General features: G+C 43.2%; 1 protein-coding gene across 6 annotated transcripts in view; it reads right to left on the bottom strand.

The window, feature by feature from the left end:
- The window catches only part of LOC122216892 (synuclein alpha interacting protein), a 157,322-nt gene that overhangs the window by 76,228 nt on the left and 65,126 nt on the right, over positions 1 to 15,968 (bottom strand). The window lies entirely within an intron of this gene.

Genomic DNA, 15,968 nt, shown 5'->3' with positions numbered 1-15,968 from the left:
GAGTAGGGTAACTGGGTGCTAGCTCATTTTCTCTCTTTGGATATTACCCCAGGCCTGGCTTTCCAGAAGCAGGAAGCACAGCACCTCAGGCTCCCCAGGGAGCAGCCAGCGTCCTTTGTTTCACCTAGGTCTGTATTTGCCTGGGTTTGCTAGAGCCATAGCTCAGGTCAGACACTTCCCCGCTGACCAATATTAGGAGGCACCCAGCCCACAACCAGCACTTACCGCACCCTGGGTGAAAGCCTCAAAATTGTAGGATATTCACCCTATTCCCCTGTTTACTGCGGTCATAGCCTTGGAAGCTGCACACGGCGCCGTAAATACCGGCTCCCCACAGGAATGACCCAAGTACACGACGGAGACCAACTAACCCACAGCAACGGATGCTTCAGACTCTATAGTACAATGTCCAGTTCCCCCACCCCCGCACCCCCAATGCACAAAAAGGATCCAGGCAGAGATCGAAAGCACAGAGTCTGCGCACTGCTCCCAGCTCTTCACAGCTTTGCCTGTCTGTGCCACGGTGACCCATGCAGGCGCCAGAATGTCCTCAGTCAGCACTTGCCTCGGGGCTGCCCGCGGCAATCCTTTAAATCTGTCAAGGAAGATACATCACCTCCCAGTTCATTTTCCCATCACTTATCATCATCACCATTGGCGGTGGCAGTGGCACCTACAGATGTCAAGAACAGAAATATAGATCTCCTGGCGGTGCCTTAGTGCACAGCATCTCCCGCACAGCCGCCTTGGAGATGGAAGAAGACCGCACTTCCAGGAACTTGTCTTTGGTATTACAGAAACTATCTTAGGTACGCAGACTGGAGCGTCGGAAATAATTTAGTTTTTCCCTCGTTCGGTTTTCTAATCAAGGGGTATCTTGATGAGACCAAGAAATAAGACGACTAAGGAATACATTATTGGAAAGTGGAAATAAATCCAGGCTGATAAAAATGGGTTTCATAAGTGTAAGACTGAGAGTGTAAAAATGCCTGTTTTTGAAAATGCAACTCTTACTCCGGGGGCATTGCTTTCTCATTTTGAGGCATTCTTGTTGTTGTTTTTGTTTGTTTTTAAGTTACACAAATGGTTTAATTACAATAAACGGGGGGAGGGAATCACTTGCTATCCATAACTCAGAACCATCAGCTGATTTAATTCTCAGTATTTCCTCTTCTTCTCTTCCCGCATGCATATACCATTTTTACACATATATTTAAGCTTATTTATAAGTTTTATGTATTCTCTTATTTATTATTTATTTTGTGTGTGTGAGAGAGAAAGAATGAGAGGTGCAGGGGCAGAGAGAGAAGATTCCAAGCAGGTTCTGTGCTGTCAGGGCAGAGCCCGATGCGGGGCTTGAACCCATGAACTTTGGTATCTTGCTCTGACTGAAATCAGAATTGAATGCTTAACCAACTGAGCCACTCATGCACCTTTCACATATTTTTAATTATAATGGATACAGAGCTGATCCAAGAAAGGATTAGGATGTTACTACCATGTTCAAATGAGATTACCCATTGAGAATTTTTTTTAATGTTTATTTATTTTTGAAAGAGAGAGAGAGAGAGAGAGAGAGAGAGAGAGAATGAGTGGGGGAGGGGAAGAGAGAGAGGCAGACACAGAATTCAAAGCAGGTTCCAGGCTCTGAGCTGTCAGCACAGAGCCTGATGTGGAGCTCGAACCCATGAACCACGAGATCATGATCTGAGCCAGTGTCAGATGCTTAACCGACTGAGCCACCCAGGTACCCCTAAAAGTTCTTCTGAAATCACATTAAAGTTTAAAATGAAAATGAAAAGAAAATTAATTTGTATTTGTTATATACATATATAATATTGCAAATCAAGGTTACATATTACATATTAATATTATTAACAAAATTGTAATAGTTTCACAATAATTATGTTAATTATCCTAATAAATAATGGACTTTAAATAATGACTATTAATACATGCTGCTAGTATATATTTATATATTATATCTAGTAATATAATATTTGATATATATATATATATATATATATATATATATATATATCCCAGATATATGTATATATAGATAGATATGTACATATCCAGAAATCTTAATGTTTATAAGAAATCTTAAAAGAGGTCCTTAAGTAAACTGCTTGGTACAAAAATATATCACTTCAATCCTCACAAAGATGTGCAGAGAAAAATATACACACTCATACTTGCAAATTACACAAAATAACTTTCTCTTCCATTCTGGTGGATACTGGGACAACCCAGACTATCTGGATTCTAGCTCGTCAGCTAACAGACTTTCTTCCAGTCTAATTTCTTTTCGCTACATCTGTGCTCCACGTTGAATTGTTGACATACAGACTCTAATCCTATGGTCTTGGTGAACACATGATAATCGTGGGGGTGAGGACGGCACACAGACAAAAGCATATCACCAGAAACATGGATACATGGGGAGAAGAAGCAGAAAACCATGCATCAAAGCCAGGGATAGAGTGGATCTCTAAGTACCTAGAAATACAGACCACATATAAAACGCGTATGAACACGTCTTACTGAAGCAAATTAACAAGTAATCGGTGAGCCCCTATTTGAGGTGTTCTGATGATATAAAGAGCAATATCCACTCTAGTGCAGCCATTCTAATGGGACACAGCCAGTGGATGATATAAAGCATGACGTTAAAGCAGACAATCTTTACACTACACTTGGAGATGGTAGTGAGATTCTTTTTTTGTTTTTAATGTTTATTTATTTTTGAGAGAGAGAGAGAGTGGGGGAGGAGCTGAGAGAGAGAGAGAGAGAGAGAGAGAGGGAGACAAAGGATCCAACGCAGGCTCTGGGCCGACAGCAGAGACCCCAGTTCTGGGTTCAAACTCACAAACCTTGAGATCATGACCTGAGCTGAAGTTGGACGCTTAACTGACTGAGCCACCCAGGAGCCCCAGCAGTGAGATTCTCTATTCCGTAGGCTAGAACACAAGTTATGAGTTCCAGCTCATGAGAGGAAGACCTCAGCCACTGCACATAATTATCTCAATGGGCTGGGTGGTCCACACTCAGATCAAGGGGTCAAGGCATCCAGGACCCTTCTCTACTCCAAATGGGCTTCCAGATGCAGTCATCTCCTTAAGATGCCTTATTTTCTCTACCTCCCAGTTCCTTTTGTCTGGTTTCAATTCTTCTCTCTTTCCAGGGGCCACCTTGGAAGTGTTACGTCCTCATTTGTAAAAGTGCAGAAATGCCCATGGTTCACCGATCCGGCCAGGTTCCCAAAATTCATTGCTCCTTTTCAGTAGACAGCGAGGCTACAGTTGTCCCAAGGGATCATGACATTGCCCCCGCCCTCTGCATCTGCCCTTCCACGGGGCACCTGGCATGGCTGGACACTCCCTTCCGAGGAATTCGGGATGAGATGGGAAGGGATGAGGTCAGCTTAGAGCAGCTGCGGATAGTCTTCCAACATGATAAGGAAACGGAGCTGGGCTGCGGGCGCTTTTCTCATCCTGCTCTAGGGACACCGTCCCACTGCACACACCAGCCCACAGTGGAAAGCAGTGGGCCCCCTTTCCTGACCACATGCTCTAAGGGAATACACAGCTACAGAGGACACACACAGGATGCCCCTGTGAGTGGAGTCTGGCCCACAGATGTGATGTGTCTGGCCCTAGCAATGTTTTTTAAAAAAAACCGAGTTAGTTGCCAATTTGCAGACCTTGGGTGATTTCACATAAAATTCTGGATTTCTGGCTTTGCTTTAAAAATATCTGAAGTTCTGGCCAACACGGATCCATATTCCCCATGACAACAACTGGCTACAGCTGAGCTGCCTCAGAGACAGGCTTGTGCTCCCCAGTTCACCAGCTCCCCTTTTCTGCTCTCCTCACTGAGCCCTGCCTGGCCTTGGGGACATCTGAGTGTGTGATCCTTGGAAGGAATTCAGCATGAAACAATAAGGACCATCATCACCCCTTTCTGTTAGTGCCTCCTGACAAATCATGTTTATTTCATTTGTATTCCGAGATCAAATTTGTATTCTGAGATTGTTTTAAATTCTCATGCCACAACAGCAACAATTTCTTACAAAAAAAAAATTTACCAGCTTGTTACGATTCATACTTTTGTGGAGCCTCCATTTGCTCTAAGGTCTAGAGAAAGAAAACCTCCACCAAGGTCATAAAATGTTGCAAGGTGGGGACTGTGTTTCCTTCACTTCACCCTGGAGGAAGGAAGGGTTCTTGCTTTGTTGAAATCGGTGTTGGAGATTTACGTGAGATTTACGGGGAGCCACTTCACTGTTGTGACCAGAGGCAAGGGTGCCAGCTGTGTCAAGTGCAAGCATGCACACACACACACACACACACACACACACACACACACACAAAACCAAGGCCACCCTCCATCTGGCCAGGCTAGCAGCTTGGATGCAAGAGAGCTAACCTTATGCAGGGCCTACCAGAGTGGGTTTGCACTTAGGTGAAAAATATTTTTCAGCCTCCCCAGAAAGGGCAGTCGAGCTTAAAATCCTTTACATGAAATTTTTATTGCTATGCATCATAGTTGGCCTTGGGCCCCTCTGAGATCTCGAAACCCGGTCATTTATAAATTTGTTCCGTTCCCCCTCCCCATCAGCCCTCACCCTCCAAGCGGCAGTCACCTGTCCCAGATTATCTGAGGTCCTAAGGGCTTTCTTTTGTAATGCTTTCCCCCTTCACCCCACACACCTAATATTTTTTTTTACGTTTATTTCTTTATTTTGAGAGAGACAGATAATGAGAGTGGGGGAGGGGGAGGGAGAGAGAGAATCCCAAGCAGGCTCTGCGCTGTCAGCACAGAGCCCGACGTGGGGCTTGAACTCATGAGACTGTGAGATCATGACCTGAGTTGGAGGCTTAACCGACTGAGCAGTGCCCCAACACACCTCTTACAAGATCTGTCCACCTTGGGTACTGTTGACTGGCTGAAATCATTCCCTTTCAATCTCAGCCGGGCTTTTCATTTCTCTTTATCAATGCCAGCAACTTTCAGTTTGTCACTCACTGAGGCAGATAGGCTCTGTGCTTAATTTTTTTTAAGGTCTGGGGAAAGATGGAAGACGGAAGGTAGTCAGTGAGTGACAGAGCAGAGAAAGGTAAAGGAAACAGGTTCTAATGGTTGAGTGCTACCAACTTCCATAGGAAAATTTACAGGAGGGAAAAAAGAAGTGAAAGAGTAGAATGTGGAGACACGAGGCTAGGCGGCTGGGACCTGGAGGCTGTGCAGAACCTGTTGGTGACACATTTCCCCCTTATTTTGATGCTCCAAAAGTAGTGGGAGAAACTTCACCCAAACTCTGAGTGGCTGCTCAGCTAGAGGAGATAAAGAACAACATCCTGAGCACCAACTGTTCACCATGTCTGGAAGGAGTTTTTCTATTCTCATGGCGTTTTGATGATCTGCCAGGAACAGAAGTCCCTCCAAGTGCCTATTAAAGTGTACAGAGGGGCTCATGGCCCTACTGGGTCTATCAACACCATGTCACCCTCTCATAGGGGACCTCAGGGATGGTCCAACTGTTTCCTTCGAGGGAAGACTCAATCTGGGGCAAGAGCTCAAAGTAACTAAGACCAACTGGATAATAAAAGGCAAGCAATTTATTAAAAAAAAAAAAAAAGCCTTCCCTCACTCTAGTACTGTGCTGATCTTCAGGTGATATTTTGAACTTTTTGGTTGTGACTTGAAAACAGGCTCTAAAAGTAATTCAAAATGAAGGCTTCCAAAAGTCTGTTGGATGATGGCATCATCAGTGGAAAAAGCTTGGAAGGGCCAACAGAATTTCTGTGAGAAATTACCCTGACTTAATGGACACATTCCGGTGTGCCTGGCTCATAAAAGACTCACGGATTTGTGACTACAGTCACACGTTACTTAAACTGCTCTACCGAAATTCTTCTTAAAATGAATTGCCTCACTCCATTTTACAAGGAGTCAGCATGGACTCATTCTGGAGGCTCACGTTACACAGATCTCTCCTTTTCTGCCAAAGTCACTACTGCTCCGTTTACCAGTTTGCTACAAGGCTTGGTAATTAAACCCAAGTTGGGCTTGTCAAAATAAATGAGCAGAGTACTTTGTCGGGGATGAGGTAACCTCACTCGATTTGCATTACAGCTGCTTTCTTTGCTCTTTAACTCACCAGTACTTGGGAAAACATAGCAGCCTACATCCCTACACACACGCGTGCGGGCGCGCACACACACACACACACACACACGCACACACACACAGAGCCAAATCTGTACTGGGATACATTTTCAGTTTGAAAGCTTGCACATACGATACTGGACTTACTTCCTTTATTATAACAAGACCTCCCCCCCCAACCTCCCAAATCATACACTAAGTACTGGAAGGCATGGGTGGAAAAAAGTGAAATATATGAAATGTCGTCCCCACTTGGCTCAGTAGCTTGGTTGGCAAGGAAGCAACTCATTCCAAATGTTGGATTCAGTTTCTTTGACTCTTTGATTCGACAGTGGCCAGAAGCATGGCAGTCGCTAAATGCCCAGTCTTGAAGGAGAAAAATGATAGAGGCAAGAAATTTCTACTGGAAAGAGGCAACTGAAGGAGAGCCAAGAAGTATACACGAGGGGTTAAGGCAGAAAGCATGAGCTCTGGAGATTTCATTCACTTCTTCATTTATGAACTATCCCTGTAGGTAAATTCTGGGTAATAATACACTGTTCACACCCGTACAGGGCACGCAGTCCAAGGTGACACAGAGAAGCAAACAAGTCATGACAATAAAATGTAGTCCTTGCTGAGAGAAATAAATACACAGGAATCCTGAGACAGCCAACCTAGACCCTGGAGATGAGGCAGTCTGATTGGGATGGGTAAGGTCTAAGCTGTACACTGAGGAACGAGGGTATGAATGGTGAGGGGAGCTGTAGGGCTGCAGCGGGGGGGGGGGGGGGTAGGTGTCCCAGGCAGTGATTACAGCGTGGGCAAAGGTGGAGAGTTCTTGAGCAGAATTTCCAGAAAGATAGAGAACACCAACTGAACACCTACTGCTGTTGTGCTCCAAAAAAAAAGGGGTCTTGAAGGGTGAAGGGTCAAGGGGTAAGCTGGGGTGGTCAGGGGATTATTTCCAAAGCTGGAGTGTAAACACAGCACATTTTCTTAGAGTATTACATTTTCTGGCATGCTTGGAGAAAATACAAGTGAATGTTTGCCATCAAGCAAGAGACTTCACCATAACAAACTAACCCGGCTGCTCTAGCTCCTAGGGGAGGGCTGCTGATACTTCCTGTTTGCCCACAGGAACAGTAGTGAAGCAAAACTTTGCACTGGGGTCTAGGTCTGGTGCTCGGTCTGGAACAAACTTTACACCCAGGGCCTGGGTGCTTCTACATCTACTTTCCCACTTATGTTTCATAAAGGCTCTGAAAGACAAATATCTTTATAATTTCTTTTGTGGAGATAAGGAAATCGAGGCTCAGAGAGGTTCTATAACTGCCTCATAGACACACAGCCGGGGCTGTTGATGTTCAATTGGCTTTTCTCCCTTTTCCCAGTTTGCCAAAACTGCAGTGTTAAACTGTGCCTGTATCAGACATTTGACGTTTTCTTTTTTTTTTAATGTTTATTTATTTTTGAGACAGAGACAGAGCATGAGTGGGAGAGGGGCAGAGTGAAGGAGGGAGACACAGAATCCGAAGCAGGCTCCAGTCTGAGCTGTCAGCACAGAGCCCGACATGGGGCTCTAACTTGTCAACCTTGAGATCATGACCTGAACCGAAGTTGGACGCTCAACTGACTGAGCCACCCAGCCGCCCCAGACATTTGATGTTTTCAAGTCACTTTTAATTTTTTTTATATCTGACTTTATTTATCACAACTCTGTGAGGAGGCAGAGGGTATATATCATGGTTTGCAATCATATCCTTTCCATTTTACAGATGGGAAAATACAAGAATAGTTTGGCCAAAATTAAGTACTATTAAGTAGGAGAAAGGCAGCTCAGACAAGCTATTTCCTACTAATTCTGGGACTCTTCTAGTTTGCCCTCCGGCTTGCTCTGAAACATGGGCATGTCTTTGAACCAACTAGGTCAGAGTTCCACACACATCCTTAGCCCTTAATTGTATCACTTTGGGTGCTCACAGACTGCAATGCCAAACAAATTGCCCTTTCTCCTCTCCAGCAGAGTCTAAATAGAAAAAATAGCAGGCATGATCATCATCATGATACAAAAGGGTACAGATCTTTTTCCACCTACCATCCCTTACCCAAAGAGATCCCTGAACTGGTCCATAAAACATTATATTGCATAGCTAGTTGGTTTAATACTTCGACTTCATCTTCAAAGGAAATGATTATGATGATCCTTCCTTATGTCTTATTCAAAAGGCTAGGTAAGATATTGGAGAATCTCACCCTGGAGAAACTCCAGAGGTCAGGGCTGCTCTGACAAATCTTCATAAAGATTGGTCTTTTTGTAGTTTTGAGCATTAGCTTATAGTTCAAAATTCTTGCAAATAATTTGGGGGATCATTTCATTATTTCTAAAATCTAAAAGCTGACAATGAACTTACACTAGAACCTAAGAGCTTGATAAGATATTAGTTTTTAAGCCTAGAGGCACTTTTAAATCTGTGTGTGTGTGTGTGTGTGTGTGTGTGTGTGTGTGTGTGTGCATGCGTGTGTGACAGAGAGAGAGAGAGAGAGATTTAACATAAATTTAATATTTGATGGGGCACCTGGGTGGCTTAGCTGGTTGAACTTCTGACTCTTGGTTTCAGCTCCAGTCGTGATCTCATGGTTTGTGAGATCAAGCCCCGCATCAGGCTCTGCACTGACAGCGCGGAGCCTGCTTCAGATTCTCTTTCCCTCTCTTTCTGCCCCTCCCCTACTCTCTATCTCTCAAAGTAAATAAATATTATAAAAAGAAATTTAATATTTGAAATTCTTTCTGGAAAGAGGAAGGAGAGAAATCTATGCTTATAATAGCTGCCCAAGACAAAACAATGTATAATAGAAAAAATAGTAACACACACATAAACACAAGAAAACGATAACATATTCGGTTCTACATGCCACTTTTAAGAAGGCCAGAGGCAAGCTGTTATGTACTGAGACAGAATAAGGAGGTCAAGACAGCTGGTGGTTGGAAAACTCAGTCTCATGTGGCAACGCTAAGGAAATATCTAAGTTGGAGAAGAGAATATCCTCTCCCTCTCATAATTTTATAAAGAGCCACCATGTAAAAGGAAGATTCGACTCCAAGGGCAGATCTTAGAGGAAGTTACAGAAACACCCATTTCAGAAGACTTCTTACCAATGGCGACTGCAATGGGCTTAAGTGGAATGAGCTGCTTTTTGAGATCATAACCACACCAGCAAGAAACTGTTCATCTAGAAGTTGGGAAGGATCCTCCAGGAGCCAAAGATGGGAATCCTGCATTTGGAAGGAGGAACAGAAGATCTCCTAACACGAAGATTCTGTGTGGGCTGATACGGCAGTGGGAACCCCCCTGAAATCAAACCAGGATCTCAGGACAGTCCTGACCATCTCCGACCCCTCTCCAGGGTCCTTCCATGACAGTCCTGTCTCATCTGCCACCCTGATCCCACAAGGAATGTGAATGACTTATGGAGGTTGAGAGAGAGTTAAAGAGAAAAATAGTTTTTAAAAGGGAATTAGAATGTTGTTCATTCACTGAGAATATGATTTACTCTTTGTGGTAGATGAAAACTTATCAATTCTACAAGGACAAAACTATGACCTAATGAGGCCCAAACAAAAAAGAAAATATCTGGGAAGAAAAAGGAAACATTTCTAGCACTGGGAGATCGAGCCTGGACTGTAGCCAGTCGTGTCTTGCACTGGCTTCTGGAAAGGAACTATGGAATAATTTTGGAACTGGATCCCCTACTCAGTTATGTACAGGAAACTATCCAATTCCAAGTTCCAAAATTTCTGGCGCACCTGAAGTGGTCATGCTTTACTCTTGATTTTGCAAAGATTGTTTGATTTCTAGAGTGGATCTGCTTGGCAATTATTATCGAGAATGTATGGAACACAGATGACAATCTCGATTCCCTTTTAGACAGGAGTAGACGCAACAGCACTCTGCACAGAGACCATTACGGACTACATCAGGCCTGTTATCTTGGCTTCCTTCTCCTACCTTTCAGTGTTTGTAAAGATTAAACTACCAAGCAAGACCAGTGTTCTCAAAGTTCAGCCCACATGAGAATGATCTAGAAGGCTTATTAAAGCAGGTTTCTGGATCCAGCCCCAAGAGTTTCTGATTCAAAAGGCCTGGGTGGGAAGCCTGGGAATTTACATTTCTAACAAGTTCCTGGGTGACGCTGATTCTGCTGGTCCCAGAACCACATTTGAGAACTGCTACCTAAGATCAATGGCTCATCCCAGCCCTGGCTACATCTGCACTTAATTAAAAGATGGTGACCTCTTCCCCACTCCCCCACCTCCACAGATGTTAACTTCATTATACAGGATCCATGCCGAGTGCCCTTCTGATTAAACTGCCTCCGTGGACTCCAGTAAGCATTTCCCATGAAGACCACCCAGAAAACTACGAGGTCTTAAGCCTGTGTGTGTGTGTGTGTGTGTGTGTGTGTGTGTGTGTGTATGTTTTAATTCCCACTGCTATACAAGGGACAGATGCCGGCCTACAAAACTCTACAAAATTTAGGCCTTGGTTACTTTAAAATTTCTCTTCTCCATAGCACTTTATGGCCACAAAGATGTTCTAAGTTTCTCCTGTTAATGAGATCCAGGTTTATAATTTTAGATGCAGCCTTTTTAGAGCAAGAATCTCAATCTAGGGATATCCAGTCACTAGAACTACAGTATTATAAATCCCAGGTCTACTAATAAAGGAGGAGAATGAAAAAAATGTAAAAATCTAATGAGAATTAGTGTAAAATCCCATGCTTATACAATACGTATGCGTTAGAAGATATTTAAAATAATTACTCACTGAATCTGAAGCAGTCCAAATGGCTATCCTGGCTAACTGTGAAAAATAAAATCCTGGCCATGTATTTTTAATTATGTCTATAATATGCTTATTTTTATTGACTCCAAGTCCAGAAATCAGATTATTGGGAAGATTTTATCAATTCTTCCAATTAGAATGTACCAATTTAATAACCAAAAGAGGAAATAAACTCTCCATAAAATAAATGTTTTTTTTTTTTTTTTCCTGAAGAAGAGTACTCTCTGATATGTAGGCAATTAAGCAAGCATGGTAGGCTCAGCAACCAAATATTTGCATGTCTGTGCATATACCCAGACTATGATTTGGCAAGCACTAATTCTTTGATCCGATGCTTTCATCTATCCCTAATTTACTAAAGACACTTAGAGAAAGGAAAATGAACACAGTCTGTTTCCCGCTGAGATGAGGTACTATGACTAAAAGTGCAAAAACTGAACGCTGCATGCTTAACTAATGATTTTCAATACGTGGCAAAGCATGTTAAGAAAAACACGAGATGAAAACACAAGATTACTGTCAAGCACCTTCAGGAATTCCGCTAGGAAGTATCATCCTCAGTGTCCATAATATGCCGTTTTTGTTTTTGTTTTTTTATTAAAAACATGTTTAACATTTATTTATTTTTGAGAGAGAGAGAGAGAGACAGAGTGTGAGCAGGGGAGGGGCAGAGAGAGAGGGAGACACAGAATCTGAAGCAGGCTCCAGGCTCTGAGCTGTCAGCACAGAGCCCGATGTAGGGCTCGAACCCACCAACCTTGAGATCATGACCTGAGCCAAAGTTAGACATTTAACGAAAGGAGCCATCCAGGCGCCCCAACAGTATGCTGTTTTTGAATGCAACACCTTGCAGAGAGTACATACTTTATATATTAATTGTTACAATGAGTTTATTTCCAGACTATGTTCCTTTGTTGAGTCACTCTAGAATTTCTATATTCAAAATCTTGGCATTGTCCCAAAGGACAAATGTTATGATGCCTATTTTTCTTCAGCTTCTAATAAGTAAGTGTTTGCGTATCTTCTTACCATTTCCCTCAGAGCTCTGATTTCGGGGAGAAGGGGGTCTTTAAGCCCCCTTGCAGAAACTGTCTAGGATGAGGGCTAGGGAAGCCTCGGCTGCACCTTCTAGGACTGGGGCCTGCTTCCCCGCTATTAAAACTGAGTGTTTTAGCTTTTTAAAAGATTTTAAAAAATGTTTTTTAACTTATTTTGAGAGAGTAAGAGAGAGTGGGGGAGGGGCAGGAAGAGGGAGAAAAAGGATCCCAAGGAGGTTCCGCTCTGTGAGCACAGAGCCCAACGCGGAGCCCCAATGCATGAACCGTAAGATCATGAACCTCAGACGCCTAATGGACTGAGCCACCCAGGTGCCCCAAAACTGAGTGTTTTAAACCGATGGTTACCAGAGGGGAAGTGGGTGGGGGAAACAGATGATGGCGATTAAGGACGGCACTTGTGATGAGCACCGGGTGATGTATGGAATGACTGCACAGTACACCTGAAAGCAGTACAACACTATACGTTAACTATACTGGAATTAAAATAAAAACGTAATCAAAAAAAAAAAAAAAACAAAAAACAACGGAGTTCTTTTCCATTAAGCATATGGAGGAAGGGTAACCTTTGCAGGCTGTGGTGTGGGCTCTTCCTCTTTGGGACCACAGAGGGACACCAACTTCATTTTGTAATTCACCAACATAAGCGGGAAAGGACTGAGAGCCGAGAAACCTGAAGAGAGTGCTGTGAGAACAGCTGGAAAAAAGACACAGGCTGCCAAGTCTTTTAAGAAATAGACTAAGATAAAGTGAGAAATCCAAAGTGGAGTGATCAGCCACATTAATAAAATACTGAACTTGGCCCCTCTAAGGATTTCAGTTTCTGAATCATCATCTCCAATCCAGATGTCGCCATATGTCATTTTCTTTCTTTCCAAGAGGAGGAAAGACATCCAGAAGCAGACAAAGACTAAGGTGGCTAAAGGAAGAGTATCAATCAGAACCAAAAATACTTTCCCATAGTAAAAGGCTACCTGCTTGTTTCCAAAGTCTGTGAGACAATCCACGTAAATCCTGTTGGGAGACAAGGGGTCTGTATCATTTCCTGCACTCCGGTGTTCGGATTTTCTGGTATAAAGCAAAACGGGGATGTATACTGTCACACCAGCCACCCAAAGCACGGACACCACCTTCAAAGAACGCTTCTGATTTTCCAGATTGGCAGCCTCACTCGAGGGGTGGACAGTCTGGTAAAGCTTCCGGTGGTAGGACAAGGCAAAGTGTAACATGAACCAGATGGCCAGGGAAGTGGTCAGGCTTGCCGTGAAGTGCAGAACTCTGCAGCCAGCTGAATCCAACACGAAACCAGAAGAGTAAACAATTTTCATGACATTCACCACCGCGTTTTTAACGAGGTGGACGAATAGAAGGCTGAACATCAGAAGATGGGATGTCTGTAACCGGCCAGGGCTACATCTCCTTGTAGAAAAAAATAAACACACGTTTCCGACAATGCTCACAAGGATTAGAACGGCACAAACGGTGATCTCAAGGACGTCCGCAGATGGCTTCATGGTAAATAGCAACCTGGTCCTCTCAAATGTCTCCTCCTCAAAGCTGAAGTCCTTGGGCATTTGGAGGACTTTTTAGTGAGGAGACCTGGGTTTTTTGATCCACTATGTTGACGAAACTGATTAAGGGTGGAACATGAACTGGTATCATCCAGACAATTCTGAGATGGTCTGTGACAGAGTCCTGCTTGCTCCAGCGATGGGTGGCGGAAAACACAACAGCTTCCCAAGAGGAATTTGTTTTTATCATCTCCGGGGATATAACGAGGATGCAGAAGTTCTAGGTAGCACCACCTAATTAAAAATTCTCAGAAATCTATTTATAGCTACTGTAATGCAATTTCCTGGATACGATGTGGTATAGTTTTCAACAACCATGGGAGAGAAGAAAATTAAATACGTGATAGCAAAGGAAAGGGGGCCAGAGATTGAAATGACCCTCTCCAAATCAAAGAGGTAGTGTATCTGAATAATAGTGAGGATTTCCAAGTAAGAAAATGACAAATTACCAGTGACGGTACCAAGTCACGTTCATGAAGCACATCAGTTTTCTAGCATCTTTACCATTTTAACAAAGCAGGAATACGATTATTTATTCTGATGACCTCATGGCGTTGTTGCTGACATTACAAAAGAGATGACAGAAAATACTCTCAAAGGAAGTAGGGAAGGGAATAAAGAAGGAAGAGAGGAAGGCAGGGAGGGAAGAAGACCCTTTTAGAAACACAGGCATTACGTCCAGGACCAAATCTCTAAACTACTGATTAAAGAAACACTCTGACAATTGGGAAGTGATGAGGGGACCTCCCCACTACCCTGAGCACAGAAGGCTAGGAAAAAATTTCTGTCCTAAGTATGGTTGGAGAGTGACAGAGCAAGGACAGAAAAATGGCACCGAAACACACTGCTCAAGTAATCTGGCATTAATTCACTTTCTGGATGAATTCTGTTGGCTAAATATATCACAATGATCCATTCTGGGGACAAGCTACTTTCCCTCGACTGTATTTACTCATAAATTCTGCTGCCAATCATTCCACTCCATACCGTCGCCCCATATGCCTCGGGCTACCTCAGGAGTACTGGACCCGGCCTGCCTCGACTTCACCAACTGTGGATGCACACCTCTTCCCAACTCTGTGTGCAGTGGCTTCATGTTGGGAGCTTGGAATTAGGCATTGGGAGAGGGAGAGAGGGTATTTACACATCATGCAAATTATCAGATGCTACAAATCAGAGCTTCTGGTGAGGGACGTGAACTACATACTCTCTGTATCTACATTATACTAGGACAACACTGGCCTGAGCAAAATATACCAGAGAGATAGGAAATTAGCAGATACTTTATGTAACAGTAAGATAGGTATTTGGTACACACTAGCTCTTTCAGGAAGGGTACATGTAAGAGATTTATGGCAGTAGTTAGGTAAGAAAGCTTCCGCCAGGGGAGGTGACGCTTGGGGGTGCTGACACTTCCTATTAAACCCCCTATCTCTAGTTGGCTATTCAGACACATAGCCGTCTAAGAGTGCCCACACCACATTGCTGCTCTTCCCTAAATATCTATTACTTCAGTGTTAACTGTAGTCAGTCAAATAGGTACCCTGGCGTTTCTCATGATACTAGTAATAATAATAATAATGAAAAAGAATAATGGTAACAACACAACAGTAATGCTCATTTTGGCTACTGTTTATTTCATACCGACTTGAGCCAGACACTGTGTTGGTGTGTTCCTTTATAAATATAATCTCATTTAATACTTAATATCATTCTCGTTTCACTGATGAGGAAACAGAAGACCAGGCTGGAAAGTAAACTGCTCAAAGCTACTGAAAAACGGGGACAGGAATCCAAGGCAGGTATGATGGATTCCCAAACCACCGGTTCTTGGGCCTGGTCTCTCCACCTGTGCTGTCAGAGTATGGATTTTCTGTTGAGTATTCTCCATCTTCCCCTAATGGTTTACGATAAGTACACCCAACATATAGAGCCTATAAAGAACTGCTTTTGAGAAGAGTTCCCTTAGGTTTACAATACGAAGTCATGCAGATTTTCAGACCACAAGGGTCTTTTCCCTCCTCCGATGATACATGTTATGGGTGCTTATACTTCGACATCCATAAAGATCTTTAAACACTCTGCACGTCAGTTCCTGCTGCCTTACTTGAAAGAGAAAAAGGCTGTTGCCAGCATTGGTGAGCCCTCTCAACTCCAGACCGTATTTAAGCAAAGGCACAATGACCGCCTGGAATGAATTTGTAGAGCAGGCAAGAACCACCCTAAACAGCAGACAAAAGATAATTATGAGACTGTAATTGTAATTTGAAATTTGATTTTTGGATAATACATAAAGAAACTGTGTATGTGATGCTATTTCTCAAACAGGCCAAATAGCAACA

The sequence above is a fragment of the Panthera leo genome, chromosome A1 (assembly GCF_018350215.1).
Source record: "Panthera leo isolate Ple1 chromosome A1, P.leo_Ple1_pat1.1, whole genome shotgun sequence".
NCBI lineage: Eukaryota > Metazoa > Chordata > Mammalia > Carnivora > Felidae > Panthera > Panthera leo.
Note: the sequence above shows the minus strand (reverse complement) of the source record. Positions and strands in the feature narration are given on the sequence as shown.